The sequence below is a fragment of the Rhinolophus sinicus genome, linkage group LG09, assembly GCF_036562045.2.
Source record: "Rhinolophus sinicus isolate RSC01 linkage group LG09, ASM3656204v1, whole genome shotgun sequence".
NCBI lineage: Eukaryota > Metazoa > Chordata > Mammalia > Chiroptera > Rhinolophidae > Rhinolophus > Rhinolophus sinicus.
Window position 1 is genome coordinate 54808857 of NC_133758.1, and position 17864 is coordinate 54826720.

At 49.0% G+C, this 17864-nt stretch overlaps 1 protein-coding gene across 10 annotated transcripts in view; it reads left to right on the plus strand.

Annotated features, from left to right (window-relative positions):
• Positions 1–1905: 1905 nt before the first annotated feature.
• Positions 1906–17864, plus strand: part of LDLRAD4 (low density lipoprotein receptor class A domain containing 4) — a 606571-nt gene continuing 590612 nt past the window's right edge. For 2 of the 10 annotated variants that reach the window (XR_012498805.1, XR_012498806.1), the window contains exon 1: positions 1906–2898. The gene's annotated coding sequence lies outside the window, so the exon portion shown is untranslated. Of the gene's footprint in view, positions 2899–3006; positions 3090–3291; positions 3841–17864 lie in introns of those variants that run through there. The other 8 variants (XM_074340417.1, XM_074340421.1, XM_074340425.1 and 5 more) reach the window with 5 other exon arrangements.

Genomic DNA, 17864 nt, shown 5'->3' on the forward strand with positions numbered 1-17864 from the left:
TGAACTAAGTATAGTCAGGATATAATTGACTCTAGGTAAACTGCAATGGATTCATACTGAGAAAGAATTTTTCTCATGTCCTACTCCTTGAAACCAATTTCAGTTGATTTCCACTCAATTCAATGATGTTTTTTAATGTGTCTATCCTAATATTAGACTCCACTCATTCCCCAAATATCTCTTGAGTCCTTAGTGAGTGTCAGGCACAATTCTGTGTGCTTGGGATACACATTCTCCACTGTTCTGAGCAAAACAAAGTCCTGCTCTTCTGGACTTCACTCTGGGCCCTTGGAGTGAAACTGATAGATTAGGAACAGAGTCAAGCTGACATATAATTGGTCTAAATTTACAGAAGGCAAACATATAACTAAATGCCTCCAACTCTCCCATTGCTGTGAGAGTGTGTGTGTGTGTGTGTGTGTGTGTGTGTGTGTGTGGAGGGGTGTGGGAGAGAACAACTGAAATGGAAAACAAATACAGGGAGGACAGAGTGGTAAATGCAGGGAGAGTTTCCTCTCATAGCTATTTTCTAAGACTAGAAATAGAGATATGTAGTTTCTAGTTATAATTAGGGAAGACAACAAGAAAAGGAAGTGCAAGATTAATTAAGATTCATCATAAGTGTTAAAATTGAGGTTACGATTTTAAAATTCAGTTCTCAATTTAAAGGAGTTAAATTATACACAAGGAAATTATGCACAAGTGAAATAGAAGAACAAATTGTTTTGTGGTCTTGGAAAAACCATTTTCTTCTTCACTGTCCCTGGGCAGTTTCCGGTTTAGAATGAAAAAGCTATTTCTCTTTTGACTCCAAGAGGGTAAGAACACAGTTTCTCTAACTTGATAGCATGTGAACTGCTATTAGTGCGGCACACATTTTTGTACATTAAATATAAACTCAGTGTATACTTGTCAGATTCAGATAACCTGTAGTAGGCACTTTCACCTCACTCCTCATTTAAAAAAGTTTAAAAACAGATTCAAAGCTGTTCCTCTAGTCTAAATGCTCCTCTATTAGCCTAGGACCTGGGCATTCTCCACTGGGCAGGCAGTGTCTGGCATAGAGCAGACGCTGTCAGTTGTTGCTGGGCTGAGCTGAATGAACTGGATGTCAAAGCTGCTGTAGATAGGTGGCAGTATGGTTCAACTCCCTGCTTTATATGCAGCCAGTTGGGAATTTTACACCCTTCTCTTTGTGGTCTGGGGACAAGTTACTGACTCTTTCATCACCTCAACTTTCTCACCTGTAAAATGGGAAAGTGATAGTTGTGACAGTTATTGTGAGGATTAAATAAAACAATCTATGTACCTAGTACTGAGCTTGGTGCATTGCTCTCAATAAGTGGTAGTTATTATATCACATAGGAGCACTGACTAAATTCTACGTAACAATTACTATGATAGTTGAGGAGAACTAAGGGCTTTTTAAAGGAAACTGAATTAAACCAACATTTCACCAACTAAAAAGTTACTGACAAATTAATCAAAGATTTCAAAAGATTCTCTTCTCTCATATTCTCGAAGTATGAGCCGGTCAACTTTTGGGGGGCACAGGTTGAAAACGATTACCCCTTTAATAAGCCATACCTCTGTTAGACTCTGCCTGCAAGTTAGTATATTTTGGCAGAGGGGAATTGTCTAGTTTTCGTGACTGTAATAAAATTGAGTTAAATGCCCATATGCTATAGCAGTAACCAAACCCCTATTAAACATTGTTAGGTTGCCTGATGTCAGCGCTAGTCCTTCTGGAGGACAAAATGCAAGCTATGCTGTCTGCCTTCGGAGGAGGAGAAATATAGATTCTTCAAAGAGAAAGAGTCCTAGCGAGAAGAATCCATCTGACCTTCCAGGGTACATCCATTGCCCTAATAAAGGGCGGGGATGCTAAGGGTGTGACCTCGTGGGGTCTGGAGGAGCCCTGCGTGGCTGGCTCACTGAAGATTCACCCGTCCCACTAAGTGTCTTGCAGCCTTACTGTGCGTATCGGGGCTGTTGCCCGAAGGCCCGCTGCGCATTGGGCTCACGCAGCCCGCGAGGTATCCGATGCAATGAACACGCAGGGCGGCTCTCCCGAGACAGTCCCTAGCCGGCGTAGGCGAGCGGGCTCCTGCAGCCGGAGGTTTCTCGGCACTTGGAGTTCCCCGTCCGGCCGGCGGTGGGCGCGCGCCCTGAACCCGCTATCGTGTACGCAGCCGGTGGGTCCCGCGGAGCCTTACGGTCCCGCGGCCTCCTGCCCCCAGCTCCGTGCCTGCAGAGGCCTGCCTGTGCAGTCTGTGCGTGCGGGATCTGCCCACCCCCTGCCAGCTCGGAGGCCCCCAGCGGCCTGGCCGCACGCCGGGTCCCTGCCGCGGAGGGGGATGGGGAGGGAGGAGAGACGAGGAGTTGGAGACAGACACTGCCTCCGCGAGCAGTTACGGCTGGAGACAGACGGCGGCGGGAGGCGGGACAATCCCCCCTCCGGCGACGGGAGGCGGGACACCTCGCTCGGCGGCCGCTGCACAGTCTACCCCTTTTTCCCCCTCCCGTGGGCTGCGGGTCGGGCCTGGAGGGACAGGCAGACGAGGGCGGCTGGCCCTGCCTGCCCCGCGCGCTACCGCGGCTGGCCGGGGATCCCCCTGCAAACCGGGGAGGAGCCGCCGCGGCCGCCGCCGCCAGACAGGCTGCGAGTCCCTGGGAAAGTGAAAGGGGGGCGGGGAGCGCAGGGCAGGCTCGTGTGTAAGGTCCCCGGCTCTTAAAGAGACCCGGCACGCCGCCCCGCGCTCCCCGCCGGCCAGCTGCGTGCTCCCCGCCGGGGCGGCCCCGCACCCCCGCCCCTCCCCCGCTGCCGGCAGGACCGGGTGGCCCCGCGAGCTGCACTGCGGGCAGTCCCCAGCCTCCGTTCCGGAGGGGCGGCCGCAGGTGAGTGAAGATCCGAGGTGGCTGCTGTGGTCGCGGCGTCTGGCTCAAGTTCAGCGCTGCGCTGAGGCCGGAGGGGGGGGGGCGGGCACTAGAGGGATGTGGGCGCTGGAGGGTGGGGGACACGGGAACAGGACGCTTCGGGAACCGGACGTCCGCGAGCCTGCGCCGTACGGGGCACCCTTCCCACCCTGGTGAGTGACTCGAAGACGAGTGAGGTCTGTGAGGCAGTGTCGCGGGTGGGCAAGGCGGGCGTCCCCGGGCGCTCGTCCGGGGGTGGTTGTGGGGGGGCGACCCCGCCTCCTTTGCGGGTGTGCCCTGTTGAAGGAACATTCCGACTCCCACCCCCTTTTTTATTTCCCTGTGCCCGGTCGCGGATTGTCTTGCAGTTGCGGGACTTAATTCTGCACCGCCGGGAGGCCGGGATGAGTGTGGGGGTGGCTGCTCAAACTGAGGTCTGGGTTCCCTGTGGCCTCTTGGTGAAACGCTGCAAGTCGGGGGACTGGAGGTCAGAGGGAAGCGGGAAGATTGTGCAGGACCTTGCCGGGGAGTTTGCGGGAAGGAAAAGGGGCGGGAGCGGGACGTACCCTGGACCGTACGTCCCGCAGCAGGGCGCTCCGCAGCCGGGCACCCGACTCCCCGCATCCTGCGCCCAGTGCCCGCCAACTCTTCGGACCTGCCTCACCCGGCGTCTGCCCGAGTCCCCCCCACCCCCCACGCGTTGACGTCGGTCGCGGGGCCGCCCGGAGCTCCCGGCGTTGACTGGGAAGTCGATCGTCTCCGGCGGCTGCTGTTAACACTTAGACTAGGTCTCGGAGACTTGGAGGAAGCAGGCGTGTGTTGAATTTCTTTCTCTTTGACCCTCACGATGGAATAAGCAGGAAGCCACGAGCACCCAGCCCTGGCCCAGCACTTGCCTTTGTTGTGGGGTCGGCCTGCACAGCGGTGAGGAGGCTTCCCTGGGACCCCTGCCCGGTGCGCCTCCCAGGGTGGGGTTGGGGGCGCGTCCTGTGAGTACGCTGCTGGAAGACTGTGGGCTCTGTTAAGGTTAATTTGCTATGGTGGCAGAGAGGGCATTGCTTGTTTTTAAACTTTTTTTTTTAATTGGAAAAGGAGGAGGCTTCCCAATGAGGCAAAGATTTTCAGAAGAACTACACGGACGCGTGGTGGGTGGGTGGCACCTGGAGAATGCGCATTGGCCAGTACCCTGGTTCCCGGTTTGTTGGCAGGGGACCGCGCCGCGGAATCAGGGCTGCAAGAAACTCTTTAAAGCAAGCAGGACTTCCTCGCTCCTACCCAGGCATAGCAATGATTGCTGAGTGGCAATGGTCACATAAACTAGCTTAAATTTTGTGTTCCTCAGAGCCTTTTAATTAGCTAAAATTGGATAATTTTGATTTGCTTCTTTTCTCTTTCTCTGTGTCCCATGTATTCCCTTCTCTTTCTCTCTTCTTTCTAATTATTTTGGCAACTTTTCATCCCTGGGCCCCCTCACTCACAGTTCAGTGCTGCTTTCTAAATGTTAATTACAATTATGATGTTTATTGATGACCTATGTGCTGGGCATTGTGGGATGTGAGGTGAGATAAGCTGTACAGAGTGTTGATTTAGAGAGCTACTGTTAGTAAGTTTCTTGCAGTGGAGGTGGGTAGAGATGGTGAACAGTCTTAGCTCTTAAAAACATATGGGTCCTGTGGTTAGTATGGATGTTGGTTCCTTTCCTCAGGACTAGGGCTGGGAAACTTCCCTTTAAAATGGCCCGTTCCTCTTGTTTGGCTAGCAAGGAAGGTATTCTCCCATCTGTACTTCTCTGAAGCTTCAGGACTGAGTATTGAATTACAGGAAAGATTTTGTAGAGTCTGCGCTGAGAAGCTGCCATTGCATCAAGTCATGTTTTGCATTTTGCATGTTAGTCTTTTCTAGTATTTATATTGAATTTACTGTCATCAGTACATCTGCCTTTGTATTCTGATAGTTCTCTTGGAACATATTCTTTATGTTCAGTAAATGATCATAATGTCAAGTTTGAGTTATTACATAGTCAAATGAATAGATCAGAATATTACCCATGTACATTTATTGAATTATAATATTTGATTTCCTATCAACCCTTGAATGCCATTTGATGGCCATATCAAAACACTGTTTTTTAAAACATGGGGGTAAATTTTTCATGATCTTTGAAAGCTTAATTCTTTTAAGAGCTTCATATTACTATCAATATTGAACACAATGTTAGGAATTAGGGCTCAGACTATAAATGACAGTAAGGGATTATTCGTTGTAATGGAGTTGTAGCTACCTCCCTCTCTTGTTTGACAAGTGCCCTCTAATTTCTTAACGTTCTGTTGTTACCCTTGGAAGAGTTTGCCCTCATTGGCCATGGTTCTAGTTCATGTAGGTTTGTATTTATGATGGAGAAGACTTTTCCCAGCAGGATTTTAGGGCTGTCTCATGAATCCTGTCAGGGGCTCAGTTTGTATGACCACAATCCTGCAGAGGATCTCAGCCAGTGCCAGCTGCTTATTAAGGGATTTTGTACCAATTTGTTGGCACATCACTTGAGATCCAGAGTCCACTCCCAATCCCACCTCATCAGAGTATATACATACATAGACAAATATTTATTTTCCCCCAACTGCTGACAGTGTTCTAAGAATGGTTTTCTTGCTTGGCTCACTGAGAGCAAGGACCAGTCTGCAGAGGTGTTTACAATTTGGGACTGTGTTGTGGTTGACTTAGCGGCCTGTCAGAGCAGCCTTGCAGCTCATGGGACGCTGTCTGTTTTTTTTTATCTTGACCTCTGGAGGGACAACTCCCAGATGGACAGGGGAACTTAGAGAGGTGAGAGTAACTTTTGATCCCTGAGGGTAGTTTCTGGCCTGCTGTTACTTGGAGACCCCTAAGCTCTGTCGGGATGCCTTTGTTCTTGCCCAGCATGCTCTCTGGTCTGGGCTGGAGGTGATTCCTCTGGTTACCATGTAAAACTCAAGCACTCTCAAGGCTCAGGACAGGGACATTTTCAACGATGACTGGTTAGATCTTTCTGGTAGCCCTCGCCTTGTTTCTTCTCATCTTTATTTTGAATCTAGGCTTATGGAGTATCTGTGATGTGTCTGTCCTTTTGGATGAGAGTTAATAGAGACTCAAGGAGCAATAGCTATAAAAGAAGATTATTCTATATTAACCTGGAAAATTTTTAGAATTCTTTAACATACTTTATATAGACACATGGCTATTAAATGTGAACAGTTGCAAAATCGCTGCGTAGTCCCATTGTCTCTGTCTCTCTTCTTCCCCCTCCTTCCTTTCTCCCTCCATTTTTTCCTTTTTAAAGTGTCAGAAAACTCTCCTGGAAGCCACCATTTTCTGATGTCAAAGTGATTTTCTGCCTATATGGGAGTTGTTAGTCTAGAATTACACCTTGACCTATGCTATTGGTGTGCATGGAAGGTGAATCTCAAGTTTTAAAATAGGAATGTAAACCTTCTGACTATTTGAAAATTTAGGCCACAAGACACGCCTCTTTTTAGGGAGATTTTTTGTGTGTGGTATTATTCACTTCATTGTTAGGCAACTAAAGGAAACAGCCAAGCACCTATACTATTAATTGCTATAGAAATATTGGGTTAATATTGCCAATTAATGTTGTTTTCTTCCTCTATCATAGGAGGACTTGAAAATAATGTCTGTGTTGTGTCATATCCATGTGATTTAAGTATGGATTGTTTTTCTTTGAATTCCCAAAGTACTAAAAATGGTACTTTGGCCTTTTCAGCTGTTTTTGTGAGAGCTGAGGACTTTTCTTTCCACCAAGCTTGTTTTCCGGATAGGTCTTGGAAATTAAGAAGAACATAGTTATAATTTCTCCCTTGATTGGCAGCTGAGAGCTTTCCTGGACAAAAATAAGGCTACACAGTGCCAAATGGTTGACTTTTCTAGAATAAAAACTCTAAAGGGTATGCAAAAAGTCCTCTGGTTAATATATTGGCATTCCCAGAACCCACTAAAACTCCCGGCAGCCTGCCAGACACCACTTAATGAGGATGCAGAATGTCTGGCTCAAATCCCCATGAGCAGAAGGGGGTGGGGAGCTGATGTCCACACCCTTTATTAATTTTTAATGGCTGTACTTTTATTTTGCAGATTTTGCTCTGTACCCCCTTACGACTGACTCCCACCATGACACTCCTCCCCCATCCATTTATTTACTCATTTACTTGGCATTGGAAAAATGTTGAGACTTTCAAGGTTAAGAGTCCTGCTGAGGGATCACTTCTGTTTGCATAGGTTCTTTTGTTATTGGTTTTCTTTATTTTTCTTCCTTTTTTTGGGGAAGAGAAAGAGAGAAAAGGAACAGAAAAAGAGATAACTTTTTTTTGATGATGCTTTATTGTCTGCTGGAAAAGAGAAGCATTTATGAAACTTTAAGTTTGTCAGACAGTTTATATGACAGTGCAAGTTGGTGCTTGCCAAGCTCCAGACAGATTGCTAATGTTACATGACAGGGATAAATAAATTACCGCTGTCTGCAACACGCTTGCACTGCAAACGCATTCTGCAGCCGGCGGCCGGGCGCTGCACACCCAGAGATCCTGTTGGCTGTGCAGCTGGGGGAAGGCCTCTGCCTACTGCCTACAATTCTGTGACTTGGTTTGGAAATGAAAAGGGTGTGTTTCTCACTTTTATTTTTGGCAGTGCTGCAGGGCAGCAGAATCCATGTAGCTGCTCTGTGTCCTTAGTTTTGCTGGTGCCTCTGCCGCTTTGCCCTGCTCCTCATCCTACCCCCTTCGTCCAGGAGATACAGCACCTAGTCTTCCTCTCAGGGACCTGCCCCGAGGAAACTAAACTTTGTTCTTAGCTGCTTATGCCCCAAGGTTTCTCAGAGCCAAGTTTCAAGCTGTTTACGGTTGCGTTCTTTCTGCAGGTGCAGACACTGAGAACAAATTGTCTGAGATAAGTGTGTGTGGTGCTCTGGGAGGGGCCTGGGTGGCACTCCTTGGGCATAATGCACTTTCATCTCTGGCAATTTGGATAGTCAGCTGGCAGAGTGACAGGTGTAATGAACTTAATGGTCTTGTTCTAGTTGTTAGCGGACACACTGCTCATATTACAAAGCCACCTCCTAAACTGGGCCCCTGCCAAATGACTTGCTCTTCTCTTTGCAGACAAGATACAGGGTCTGGACTACTCGAGTGATGTTAAGATCAGGAATTGGGTGGGTGTGAGCGACATCTGTGTACCCTCATCCACACGATCCCTAAATGGACCAGAATTTCTTTTCAAAGTAAGACCTTTCCATCCAGTTTGCAAAAAAGATCTGTCCCATCCACCGCTAGCCAGCTGTCCCTCCACGTGAGGTGTGGCAGGGACCGTCTGTGTAAGTGCGTGGACTCCTTGCCTCTCGGATTTGCAGAATAACAGGCTTCCTGCCATGCCTCGTTGGTTCCTGTGCAGGGCCACCATTCTCTAGAAATGGGCTGGGCCCCTCGAGTCTGGTGGAGGCATGGGCAGGCATTGTTTTCAATGTCAGTGCCCCACAGGCAGTAACCTCTGCACGGAATTGGGGAGGGAATTTCCATAGTAAAATCTGACTGCTTCTGGAAGGCGCAAGAGCAAGAACGGAGACCCCACGGCTTGAATCCAGGCTGTTTTCAGAAGGGATCCTGGACTTCTGGCTGGTGCCCCCCTCCACCAAGGCACTTGGTCAGAGAACAGTAGCAGCATTTTCAAACACTTGCATATCACTGTATGCCAAGCTGTTTCCTTGGGCTGCTTGCACATTAAGTGATTTAATCCTCACAGCAGCCCTGTGACATAAGTACTGCTGCCATTCCCAGTTTTCAGGCAGGCCAGAGGAAGCCCTGAAATTGCCCCAAGTCTTGTAAATAAAGGGCAGAGTCTGATGCAGTCCAAGCAGTCTCTCCCTGGGAGTCTGGGCTTTGATTCTGGAGCTGCCAGAGTCAGGGCCTAGGTCAGAAGTTCTTCAGGGGACAGTGCCATTTCTCTCCTTGTCCCCACACAGGTCCCAGTGACTGTAAAGCCAGCAACCTCCTTCCTCCTTCCTGCCTTGCCTGTGGCTCTGATTTATGCCCCTTTTACTTCCATTTTTCCATTCTTATTTCTAACCTCTGCTCTCTGTGCCTATCTTGCCTATGGGAAGAGCCTCAGTTTTGTGAATTGGGCCATTGGTGGCTCTGTTTTGCCACACTGAGGCTCAGAGTTCCTTGAAAGAAAGGTGAAGTAACAATCAACAGTATTGTTGCTGCCTGGTAGTATTCTGCAGTGCCCCCTGCAACCACTACTGTTAGTCTCAGGTGTCAGAGCAACAGGGCCTGTTTGCTGAGTGGTGAGCTGAGGCCTGTAAATCTGGGTCTGAGGCTGGATTGAATGAGGCCCTCCCCAGTGGTCGGTTCACACAGAAGGATCCAGCTTGATCTAGTGCTTGGAACGCTGCAGTTTTTGTTTCTCTTTGCTTCTCACATTTAGGGGGGAAAAAAAGACAAAATAATCATACCTTTAAGATTTTCTGTTTTGCTCCATGGGGGCATAGGTTAATCAACCACACATGTAGACATGTAGTGTGAAATATTGTCCATCTTGGACAAACCTAATTGTTTGAGATTATGGAACCGAAAGCGAGTTCCCAGGAGATGCACATTTACTTTTCAGCTATTTGCAAACCTTCCCATGGCAGCAGGGCTGGAGTGGGAACCTCTCATAGCCTCTGATCTCAGCCGGGTGCTGGGATGGTGCTGTCCCTTGTACACATATTAGGGGACAGTCTCCTGGCGTGGGGTTGGACAAGCACTCTTCTCTTTGTGGTTGAGGTGATGCAGGCCTCTGGACGTTCCGTTCTGGTCTGTGCTCTGTCCTCCACAGCACTGAGCATCTACGTTTTTATGCAGCGTGTCCCAGACTGCATCATAGCCATCAGCAGCCAGGGCAGGGCCTGTTTTGGAGTGGCCACTCCTGTCACCTTTGTGGAGTAGGTGTGAGCACAACCAGTCAGGGACAGAAGTGGGGGTCGGGAGTTATGCTGCTAGTCCAGTGCTTTGCCTATTCTATTTTACCCTGACTTTTTATTCATATAGTCTTTCAGGCCTGGCTGAAACCAGTGTCACTGATCCTGTCTTTGAAATCTTTCTCCCTACGGTTATATACTTACTGAAGATAATCAGGAAAATATAAAACAAAGAAGAAAATAAAAGTGACTGAAATTACCTGTGGTCCCACTACCTTTAGAGATGACCTCTGTCACAGTTTAGTAGATTATATGCAGTTGTATTTATTAATTATAAAATCATGTAAAGAACTTGCATACTTTTTAAAAATTTAGCATTCCATCAAAATTTTTGAAAAATGTAATTTAAATATTCTCCAAAAATACCACTTCTGATGACTAATATCTTACTCTATGGTTATATTGTTATTTTTGAAAACCTATTTGGGGACATTGAGGCTGTTACCAGTTTTCTCTATTGTAAATAATACTCCATTGAACACTTTGATAATATTCTTTGGATAGATTCCTAAGAGGGAAGTTGGTGGGTATAAAACTTTTAGAGGTTCCTCCAAAAGTATTACAAGATTGCTCTTCGGAAAGGATGGGGCACTTTATACTACAGATATGAGGACACCTTTGCCAGTGCTGAACATTATTATGAAAAAAAAATTGAAAATTGGCTATAAAATGGTATGCTTAAATTTTCCTTCACATTCTTTTGATATAAAAATCTGGGTTTATATCATCTGGATCATAAGTGAAAATAGTTTTGCTGTTTTGCTAGAGTTTTGGGCAAATGCAGTGACATTATAGTGGATGATCTCAGCAAGAGGGATAAGACCTCTGCCATTTTAAATTTGAGTTAAATTCTACTCAGGTAGGTTAAGGGCATGAAACAGTCTAATAATACATTTTTAAATAAAATAATATGTTTTTACGGCCAAGGACTGCACCTGGTCTGTCCCCACCATCCTAACCCTCCCTCATGGGGGTGTCTTGGACCCATAATGGAGAAACGAGGGCTAGGAGAGGGAGTGGATTCAGCAACCAGTTGCTTTTAGAGTTGTGTGACATCTTGTTCAGTCACTTCTCTCCATTTTAAATGATCACTTTTTTGAGATTAAACTCTTTCCTAGTGTCATGCGGGATCTCTAGTCTTGCTCCCCGCACAAGAACGCAGGATATGGTGAGGCCAAAAAGGAACAACAACGGAGCCATGGGTAGGGGAGTCATACCACTATATTCTCGATGGCGGCTGCGTTGGAGACACAGGAAGCAGGAGCCACACGATCCACAGATTCTGCAATCTGCTGTCCACTTCTCTGCCAACCAACCAACCAATGTAGCCATGGCAGTTATATCAATGGCTAATGGCTAACTGGTAACAGCTGATGGCCATCTATTACCCGAGCCAGCACCTTTCCACTTGAGGCTGAGAGCCTGGAAACTGCTCTGGGACTCTGTCCCCACACTCCACCCTCCAGGGTCTCGCCTCACAATCTACGCGACAAGCGTCTTCCCCAAGAGCCCTGTGCCGTATTAGCCTATAGGCACCTACGGGTGGAAAAAAATAGTGGTCTTAGGAACCAACAATGGCAAATCCTTTCCATCTGGGAGGATACGTACTAGCTTTTTGTCCTGGGAAAGGAGGGTTGCTGCCACCGGCACCTTTCCCGGTTTGTGGTACCAGACTTTTATGGCAGTGCTTGGGGTTCCTTGCGTAGTTTCAACATGTAACAGAACAGGCGACCCCATAATAAGCCATAGTGAGAGCACATAGGTTCCTTGCAAAATCGTCCCGGCATCAGGACCTCCGTATACTCCAGTCACTTGCGGTGGCTGCTCGGGCACCACCCCTGGCATCACTTGCAAATCATGAGTCAAACCGGCCCCCCATGGGGCTGTCAGGCCCAACCACCGACAGTGGGGCTTTTGACCTGCCAGGGCCAAGTCCATTGCTGCCGTTTCCCTGCTTTCAAGCATGTGGGTGCTGGCAGCAAAACGTTTCCATTTCTGCCGTAGCCTGGCTTTAACAGAGTCTCACTGGTGGTAACTTGTAACTGAATGGGAGCGGCCATTCAATGTAGCAGAGCCTCTACTGGTGCAGGCCCTCCCTTCTGTGGTCTCTCACTCAGAATTCTCAAGACGTCCACAGATGTGAGGCCCAGTCACACATTGTAGGAGGGTGTTTTGACATCCGGAGGCCTTGCTTCAAAAGGCCGTTGTAGCGTTCAATCATGCTAGCTGCTTGTGGATTGTATGGGGTATGAAACAACCATTGTACGTCCATCCTGGCAGCCCAGTGCTGCACTTCTTGCCCCATGAAATGAGTACCCCTGTCACTTTCAATGACTTGGAGGTGCCCATAGAGGGCACACAGCCGTGTAAGAGCGACCACTGTATGTCGCTGATCCGCAGCCGGACAGGGCCAAGCAAACATCAACCCTGTAGCAGTGTCCACTGCTGTGAATGCATACATCGCATTGCGTGCCTTAGGCAGGGGTCCAATGTAATCCACTTGCCAGCGAGTGAGGGGTACCCTCCCTCGCGTAATCTGCTGTGTCTCCCAGGGGAGCCTCCACCATTGGGGGCTGTCCTGGGCACAGATGACAGTCATAGCAGGCATCTGCTAACTCCTGCCATTTCAAAGGCAGGCCCCAGGGTCTGCTCACCTGCCACATGGTTTGGCTTCCAGCGTGCTGCAATTTCCTATGCAGCCAGTGGGCCACATCAGTGGCAGGGGCCCATCCTAACCATCGGACCCGTGCTTGGGCATCTGCTTCATCATTACCTGGGGACACTAAGGGGGAGTGACCTGTGACTGTATTAGGGTCACCTCCTTTCTCTGCCCTAGGTCCCAGAGGTCCTGCCACATGGCTTGACCCCGCAGTGTACGGTGTCCTACCAACCAGTTTTGGTGTTTTCACGTAGGGAGCCACAACGTTAGGCCCCGGAACACCGCCCAGCTGTCAGTACAAATAACCAAGGGCCCGGGCTCGTGGCTGATTATCATCCACACAGCCTATAGCTCAGCTCACTGGCTACTCTGGCCTGTCCCAGTATCAAACCAAATGGTGTCTGTCTTGGGCTACACACCAATAGCTGTCCAAATGGCTGTAGCTCCCCGGCTAGAACCATCAGTATACCAGCCATCTTCAGGTACTGGGGGCTGTCCTTCTCTGTAGGGCGAGGGCTCTAAGTCCTTCCCCATAGGCGAGTGCTTGGCTCAGCCTGGACTACAAGCTCCACAGGCCCCAGGACCTGTTGTAACTCTGTTCTCAAAGGGCTTGAACTAAGGGTGCTACGTTGCTCCAAGTAGGCACCCCACTTGGCGAGGGTGGTGGTCTGTGCCACCCGTTTTGGGTCTCTGAGTCCACGTACACACCCACTCCTGGACAGGATAAGTTGTTCGAACCAACACCCATGCCGTTTCCTGTAATGGCTTCTGTGGCCACTAGGGCTGCGTACACAGCGGCCAGCTGTTTCCCTATTAGAGAGTAGCGGACTTCTGCTCCTTTCCACAATTGGGACCAAAATCCCACTGGCGACCGGAGACGCACATACCATTGCCAGAGGCCCCAACCGTACCCTCTTGGGTTACGTGAACATCAAATTCAAATGGGCGACCAGGGTCTACTACTTGCAGAGCCTGTGCCTGCTGCACTGCATGTTTTGTGGCAACGAAGTCTTGCTCTGTAGCCTCTGTCCAATCCCACGAGACCCCCATTTTTATCATGTTATACAAGGGCCTTACCATTTGTGCTAAATGGGGTACAAACGCCCGCCAATATCCTAGCAGACCCAAATACGTCTGCAGTTAGGAGACCTTGGTGGGCTGGGGAAATCCTTGTATTTTGTCAGTAATCGCCTCAGGTATGACCTTTGTCTTAACCGACCACACACCACCAAAAAGCTTGACGGATAAGCCAGGGCCTTGGACCTTTTCCTCATTCACCGCCCAACCGCGTGACTTCAGGTGGTGGAGAAGAGAGGGAGCTGCTTGCTCTAAATTTGAAAGAGAATCAGATGTTAGTAAAATATCATCAACATAATGAAACAAGGCCACAGAGGATGGGTGATCCCACTGTACCAAATCCTGGGCTACGAGCCCGTGGCAGATAGTGGGGCTGTGCAAGTATCCTTGCGGAAGGACTTGAAAACTCCACTGCTGCTCGTCCCAAGTAAAAGCAAACTGCTCTTGACACTCAGGTGCAATGTCAATGGTGAAAAAAACATGTGCCAAGTCCACTACATAGTGATACATTCCCAGGCGGACAGTCAGATGATCCATCAAATCGTGAATTGAAGGCACTGCAGCCTGCAAAGGTGGCATCATCTTATTTAACTCCCTATAGTCCACAGTCATTTGGCAGGTCCTATCTGGCTTCTTGACAGGCCATACTGGGGAGTTAAAGGGACTATGTGTCGGCCTCACAATATGTGCCTTTTCCAATTCCAAAATGACCAATCTCCTCCTGTCCTCCTGGCAGGTAGTACTGTTGCACTGTAACCACGCACTGGGGTTGCGGCAACACTTGAGGGTGGTGAGCATGTCCGCGTGTCACCGCTTTCACCACCCGGATCCGGAGACGGAACTCTCTAACCGACGTCTTTAAACTGAGGCCATGTAGCACGTCCACCCCTAGAATATATTCCGGAACGGGGGAGACATACACCTTGTAGGTATGAGGGGGAAGTCTTCTTATACCATGTGGTAAGGAAATAGCTTTTACAGTCACAGTCTTTCTCCCATAGCCATTAATGCAGATTGCTGGTCCGGGGAACAGTTCTGGTTTCCCATAGACAAGACTGCAGTCTGCCGGTGTCAACTAGAGCCAAAACCCTCTGCACATTAGAAGGGGACCAATGTATGGACAGTTCCACGTGGGGCCTCCGATCCCTGCTTGTCCCCTCTGACGGGTACCTTGGGTGCCCCCCTCCCCCCGAGTCAAGCTGAAAGGAGTCGGCTTCAAGCAGCTGCATGAAGTCCTGGAGGGACACGGGTCGCGCTTTCCCAGACTTCTCCTTTAGGCTTCGCCGGAATTGCTGTTCTGGACTCATCTGTTTCCAAATTTCCAACAAGAGTGCATTGGGTTGTTGGTCTGTTTTTTCCTGATCAATTCCTGCTGCCACGAGATCACATCACATCTGTGTGTATGTTACTCTCTGACGCCCTTGACCTCGTCCCCTTACTTTTGACTTAGGCTTCCAGGCCTTGACTTCTTGAACCTCCTCTCTTAACTTCCCTCGCTGCCGGCTTGCAACATCCCCCAGGGTGGCCATGGCGGTGGTAACTTCATTGATCTGCCGCCCCACATAAGGCATAAGATGGCAACCGAGGATCCACAAGAACTTGCAGGGACAGTATCCAAAACCAGATCTCTCATGCTGGTTGTAAAATGCTCGTCATCCAGCTCCTGCATATTATACTCATTTCACGGAGGAGCTCCCAGCACCTCCCCCTGGGGCTGCTGGTCCTGCACCTGGGCTGTTTCATTAAGCGTGTCTTCCGTGTTACGAGGCAACGTGGTGAGGAACATCCATCCTACACAGCTGGCTGTACCCTTTGCCTCCTCCAGCAACCGCTCAGCTAGAACCTGCAGGGCCCTCTCCACGCTGGCTGGAGAGCCATCCTTGTCCTCCCACCCCTCTTCTGGGGTCCAACTCCTGAGAAAATTGTGGGGGCCACATGTACTCCTGCCCAGAGTCAGACACCATTCCTAACTGGCCAGAATCCTGCTCGCTGTACCAGGCGTCTCATTGGGTGGAGGCCTTGGTGTAAGATGTCCACAACCCTTGGAACCTACAGCAGCAGCAGACCACCAAAAGGAAGTTGACGCCCATCATGGCCAACAGGGTGGCGTGCCATCTGGAGGCTAGAGAGGCCCACTAATTCACCGAGGGATCACATTTCTCCCAAGCAGATCATGCCTCCGGTTCCCAGCACCGCTCCTCATAGGCTTCCCGAAACTGAGCGCCCATCTGCACAAGCTGCTCCACCACTTTTTGGTGAGTTCCTGCCGACACCACACCCTGCTCGCTGTGCCGTGTGTCATGCGGGGTCTCTGGTCTTGCTCCCTGCACAAGAATGCAGGATATGGTGAAGCCATAAAGGAAAACCAACGGAGTCATAGATAGGGGAGTCATACCACTATATTCTCGATGGCGGCTGGGTTGGAGACACAGGAAGCAGGAGCCACACGATCCGCAGATTCTGCAATCTGCCATCTGCTTCTCTGCCACCAACCAACCCACATAGCCACAGCAGTTATATCAGTGACCAAAGGCTAACCGATAACAGCTAATGGCCAACTAGTCACAGCTGATGGCCATCTACTACCCGAGCCAGCACCTTTCCATGTGAGACTGAGAGCCTGGAAACTGCTCTCTGGGACTCTGTTCCCACACCTATCCTTGTACCCAAATGGTGACAGAAAATTCATTCCCCTATTGTTTTACTTAATTGTTGGTTGATGCTCAACACTTGGCATTCCTGTCCTCTGCTGTGGGTACTTCATTCCTCCCATCTTCAAATTTGGCAGAGCTTTCTGCTTCCAGCCAAGGCCTGAGGCCTTTCAGAGTCAAATGCAGCTGTCAACAGTGTCTGCCTTCCTAAGCTGGTTGCTTCAGAAGCTTGAGATAAAGGAAAAATCATTTTAGTAGGTTGCAGTTAACTAACGGTAAATCGGTTTAGTTTTCTTCAAAGGCAGCCATTTCAGTTGAAAGGTTGGGACTAGTTGAGGGGAGTCCATTTACAATGCTGGTTGGAGGGAGCAAGACATAACACCTGCATCTTTCGGGCTAGTCCCAATCAGCTGGTTCTATTCACATGCACCTTCACGCATCCATTTGTTCACCAGGTATGGGTGCTTAATGTGCTCTGGGGTGTTTGCTGGGAGTGTGCACCTTTTGTGGCATGGCTCGGTGAGCAGTGTTCAGGGTCCCTGGGTCCCAGGTGGGCACTGTTCTCTCCTCTGTGCCCAGGTGAGTGAGTCCCGGCATTCCAGGCACAGATGGTGGGGAGCTCTGCTTGAGCAGTTGTCAATTGACCCACATCTCTCCCCTGCTGGCCACCCTCAACCACACGATGCATTCCAGGTGCAAACACACCCTCTCCATGGCTGACAGTGCAGACAGTACCAAGATCTTGAAGTGTGCAGAAGACCACCAGTGCATGGGGGGGGGGGGCTGGCTAGTAGCCGTGCTGGTGGTCTCATCAGCAGGGGTTGGGCATTGTCTTCTGGGGAGCAGCCTGTGCAACGTCCCTTGCTGGGTTGGGTAGGAGGTTCCCAGGGGAGAATGATGTTATCAAATAGATTTCTGGAACATTTGCTCGGGGCACTTTGGGTGAAAAATATACCCTGTGTCTTTTCTGTCGGTTTGCTGTTGGCTGATGTGTGCAGGGCTGACAGACTTATGTTTTTAATTTGACCTTGCTGGATTTGGCTTGCTCCTTCTGCAGAATGATAAAATGCCAGAATGTTTTTCTAGGAGGGATAGAGGGCTTTTTGGACATAATGTGTGCATGATTTCAAGGGTGGAGGTAATGTTTAGAGTTGCATGGCTTGATTGAACATTCGTTTTTCTGCTAGTAAGATCAATATTGCATCCTTGCAGAACTTAGTTTTCATCCTATTTATATTTAAATATGAGATTCAAAATCTTTTTTTTTTAAATTAAAGTTTATTTGGGTGACAATTGTTCATAAGTTACACAGATTTCAGGTGAACAATTCTGTATTACATCATCTATAAATCCCATTGTGGCTTCACCACCCAGAGTCAGTTCTTCCATCACCATATATTTGATCCCCTTCACCATCATCTACCACCCCCGCCCCACCCTCTGATAACCACTAAACTATTGTCTGTGTCTATGAGTTTTTGTTTCTCATTTGATTGTTGTTCTTTTGTTGATTTTGGTATATATACCACATATCTGTGAAATCATATGGTTCTCTGCT